The sequence below is a fragment of the Alosa alosa genome, chromosome 15 (assembly GCF_017589495.1).
Source record: "Alosa alosa isolate M-15738 ecotype Scorff River chromosome 15, AALO_Geno_1.1, whole genome shotgun sequence".
Lineage (NCBI taxonomy): Eukaryota > Metazoa > Chordata > Actinopteri > Clupeiformes > Clupeidae > Alosa > Alosa alosa.
Genome location: NC_063203.1, coordinates 23,280,745 through 23,285,744, shown reverse-complemented (window position 1 = coordinate 23,285,744; position 5,000 = coordinate 23,280,745). Strand labels below are relative to the sequence as shown.

The 5,000-nt window shown below is 43.0% G+C and overlaps 1 protein-coding gene across 1 annotated transcript in view; it reads left to right on the top strand.

The window, feature by feature from the left end:
* The window catches only part of LOC125307907 (latent-transforming growth factor beta-binding protein 4), a 105,874-nt gene that overhangs the window by 63,022 nt on the left and 37,852 nt on the right, over positions 1-5,000 (top strand). The window lies entirely within an intron of this gene.

Sequence of the window (5,000 nt, the reverse complement as noted above, 5' to 3'; positions counted from 1 at the left end):
TTACACGCCAGCCTGCCAGGCTCAAGATGGAGCGCTGTTTATGTAATGGAAACACTAAAATTAGCATGAGTGTGTGACGGCGCTTGTGTGTGTGTGTGTGTGTGTGTGTGTGTGTGTGTGTGTGTGTGTGTGTGTATGTGTGTGTGTGTGTGTGTGTGTGTGTGATTGCGTGTGTGTGTGTGTGTGTGTGTATGTGTGTGGTGTATGTGTGTGTGTGTGTGTGTGTGTGTGTGTATGTGTGTGGTGTATGTGTGTGTGTGTGTGTGTGTGTATGTGTGTGGTGTATGTGTGTGTGACCACTCGCCCCCTTTCTGTTTTCTTTTCATGCAAGACAGGGAAAATCACCGAGCCTGAACATACTGACGTTTCTGACGTACGTTTTCTTTTTTGAGCTTTAAGTTTTGAGTTTTTACATGTTTTAGTTTTGACCGTGTGCCAGTAAGGCAGGTCGTGGCGATGTTATGTAATGAATGCATTTGTGTAGCACGGTGTAGTGCTGGTGCCAGCTCAGGAAAGAACACACTGTCACCTCTTGGGCTTGTACTCAGACTTCTGGGGTGTGAATAGATACTACAAGAATGACAGCAAAGCCAATACAATAGAGAAAGAACTGATTCATGTTTTCCTGCTGTAATGCGTGGTGGAAAATATGCATTGATTTCTCAAAGCCAAAATGCTCACTGGAGACTCAGCCAGCCCTCAACAAAACATGTTCTTAAAGGAGATACGTTTTTTTTATGATGTCCTTCTGTTCTTAAAGGGGAGGGCATGTTCCAAGGTAGAGAAAGTCAAGGAGAGGTTGAGAAAATGTAATAAAAAAACATGCCTTATGGGTAATCCTTTATATCACATGTTATTTAGCCTTTAACTGCTCCAAAGAGTCAGTATGCAACAATGTGCACCTTTTAAAAGTATGTATATATATATATATATATATATTTTATAGCCAACCAGTATCGGTATCATCTTCAAATTAATTTCCATTGAGTATAGTCATGTGAAGGACAGAAGAAGAAACATCTCAGCCATACTAGCCACCTACACTGTGCACTAGGCACTTATTTGTTCCAGACCGGACCACCCTGTAAAAACATTTTTTATTTTTATTTTTTGCCATAGGACATAGGCCAACTCTATCCCCAATGAATTAGCAGCCTAGCAAGCCTCATAAATGTATCTAGCGTCAACTGTTGTTGGTGTGGTTGGGTAGGATTTTGCATGCCTTTTTGGTGGTCACATTGCTAGTTTTCGACCAAAATTCCTCACTGCTGCTTCAACATACACCCCAATAATGTCTGCTGGACATGGCTGTGTACCTGAACCAGCCAGCCTAGGGTCCTGAGGAACCTGTATAGTTCAGTGCTTCAGTTTGATACAGACACATATTTCATGTCTTCAGTTTAATACAGATGTATATTTCATGTCTTCAGTTTAAAGGTATACAATGCAGGTTTAGGTATTTTTGGCCAGTGTAGATTTGGCAGGGTGCCGCTCTTATATTGCTGGATATTGCATTGCTGGTTTTCTTGATAGGGACTCGCCATAGATATATATATACTGACAGTGTATATCTATGGGGACTCGCTACGTCTATGCTGTATAGCTATGCTAGGTGAACGATTCGCCTATTACAAGTTTGTTTACCATCAAATTGGCTTCATAAAGGTGAAAATCTTACATAGTGTGCCTTTAATACAGACGTATATTTCAGTGCTTCAGTTTAATACAGATGTATATTTCAGTGTTTTTAGTTTAAATACAGACACATATTTCAGTGCTTCAGTTTAATACAGACATATATTTTAGTACTTCAGTTTAAATACAGATATATATTTCAGTGCTTCAGTTTAAACACAGACATATATTTCAGGTGCTTCAATTTGAATACAGACATATATTTCAGTGCTTCGGTTTAATACAGACATATATTTCAGTGCTTCAGTTTAAATACAGACATATATTTCAGTGCTTCGGTTTAATACAGACATATATTTCAGTGCTTCGGTAGGATTATGAGGGCCGATTGGGATTTCAGGAACACCATTTCCAGACATGCAAGCCACAGACTATATGACGCTACAGGGGGCTGTAGGATTTCTATAAGCTTCATGCTTCACGATAGCACAGGGCTCATGGAGGCTCCTTTCAAATGAGTGCAGCTGCAGGGATCGCAGTGTTGTGGGAAGGATGCTGAAGGATATTTGTGTGTGTGTGTGTGTGTGTGTGTGTGTTTTGTGTGTGTGTGTGTGTGTGTGTGTGTGTGTGTGCAGGGATGAATTACTGCATGGGCCTACCGGGCCCAGGCCCAAGGGGTCAGGGGGACCCTGAATCCCAAGCCTTTGCATGGAATCATTGCCTCAATATCAACAAATCAGGATGTAGTCTATGAATCTGATTGAATTTAGTATTGGCCATCCCCAAAATACAGGAAATCACATCAAACAAATTAAAACAATTCTGGGGGAGGACCCCCAAACCCCCCATCCCACATATATACGACAATAAGTAAGGAGGTCCTTAAATACATCTGGGCCCAGGGGCCCGAAAGTTCATAATCCGCCCATGTGTGTGTGTGGTTGTGTCTGTGTGTGTGTGTGTCTGTGTCTGTGTGCAGAATGACTGGCCTCTGGTGAGCCATGACACAGTGAATATACGAGAGGCCTGCGGAGGCTACTGGACGCTAGCGGACGTGCTGGAGGCTCTCTGGCCTGTAGTCTTGGCCAGTGAGAGAGGACGCGCAGGTCGTTCTAAGGTTCTGAGGCTCTCAGGGGGCTTGTTGTGTGGGGTTCACGCAGCGATGCAGAAGAAGGCTCCCCATGAAGGATGTTGGCAGGGATCACTGGTCACTTCCAATGGTTTTCCCATATGGAGGAAGAGAGAGAGAGAGAAAAAAAGAGAGAGAGAGAACAAAACAAAGAGGAGATTTATTTTGATGTTTTGATAAGTTTTAGACCCTTGATTTAAAGCCTTGATTGTTAAACCAGTCCATATCTCTGGTTGATAATTATGTCTCTTGATGAATTAGGTGACACAGTTTTCTTTCTCGAACACCACAAGCCAGAGAGAGCGAAAGAGGGAGATAAAGTGTGGGAGAGAGAGAAGGAAAAAGAGAGGGAGAGAAAAAGTGAGGAATAGAGAGAAAAGTGTAGAATGCTGATATTGCAGAGTAGTGACATATCCAAAGCTAGCACATTTACATGTGACTCTGTATAGACCCTTTCAAGAGAGTTCCATTATCAGCATCATAGTTGGCCCCACAAGGCTTCCGTTTTAACATTCCATATGTTGTCTTAATGCAGAGGAAGTAGATTTGGAACCAAATAGAACGTTCAAGCATATTTTTTGTTTTTATTGTTGAAAGGGTCTATATGCAATGGTAGCTATCACATTAACCTGTTGAGGAGTGATTTATTTTCCTGGCTCCTTCTAGAATTCTACATAAACATTCTATAGTTTCAGTGTTCTTTATACAGTCGATGGGAAAAATCCCTGAGGGTAATTGTCGTATCATAGTGCAGAACTCTCGGATTGCAAACGTTCTAATCACATATTCGTGACCGTACTTCTCATCCCATTAAAGAAGAGAAGTGTGTGTAGTGTGTAGTGTGAGAGAGGCAGGTCTGCTGTGAGACTGAGATGGCTGGGAGACACAGAGGTTGACCAGAGGGCCTGAGAGTGTAACTGTTCTAGCAGCTGAGTGCACAAACCACTGCTTGTGTACTGTCAACCACTGAGCAACTCAGACTGAAGTGACATGAGTGTAAATCACCTCTCACGCCAAACCCCAGTGTCTTTTTCTGGATCATGGCATCTCCAAACAGCCTCTTAACGCTTAGCTCAGATCAGATCACAGTAGGTAATCTTTCAGTCCCAAAACCGCATCAGATTAAAATATACAGTAAAGCTTTAAATGCAGTTGTGACTCACTGCAGTGCTTTCAGTAGCTGATCACTAGATCACTAGGTGATCACATGCAAAGCACATACTGCACTCACACAGTATGCAACACAGCAGAGCAAACCACCAGACTGTGTGTGTGTGTGTATGTGTGTGTGTGGGTATGTGTGTGTGTGTGTGTGTGTGTGTGTGTGTGTGTGTGTGTGTGTGTGTGTGTGTGTGTGTGTGTGTGTGTGTGTGTGTGTGTACATGAGTGAGTGTGTGCGCACATACGTGTGTGTGTGTGTGTGTGTGTGTGTGTGTGTGTGTGTGTGTGTGTGTGTGTGTGTGTGCATGAGTGAGTGTGTGTGCGCATACGTAGTGTGTGTGTGTGTGTACATGAGTGAGTTTGTGCACACATACGTGTGTGTGTGTGTGTGTGTGTGTTTGTGTGTGTGTGGGCACCGGAATGGATGTGGATGAGCCTGGGTCAGCCACATAATCAGTGACACCGTCTCCACACTGACACAGATAAAGCAGGAATGTGAGAGCGGAGCGGGGAGCATTGCAAATGGAAGGATAAAATTCCTCACATACTGTAGCCATAGCCAGGACAGTGTGTGTGTGTGTGTGTGTGTGTGTGTGTGTGTGTGTGTGTGTGTGTGTGTGTGTGTGTGTGTGTGTGTGTGTGTGTGTGTGTGTGTGTGTCTGTGTGTGTCTGTGTTTGTGTGTGTGTTCAGCAATGTGTGTCTATTTGTATATGTCTGTGTGTGTGTGTTCTGTCGTGTGTGTGTGTGGGTGAGATAGTTAGAGAGAGAGAGAGAGTGTACAGTATGTGTGTACTAAAACACTAAACTAATTCAATTACTGCCATTAAGAACTTAGGATGTTATGGTAATGTCATCAGAAGGTCCTAGCTTCTGGCAGCAAGGCCACATGCAAAGGCCAGCACCGGTACTGTATGCTCTTGCAACAAACAGCTGGCAATGTGCTGCACAACATCAGCAATGATAAGATGCAAGTGTGTGTGGGTGGATGAAATAGAGTATGTAACGTGTGTTATGTGAGTGAGGTATATGATGTGTATGAAGCATATGATATTATATATGGTATATGATGTGTGT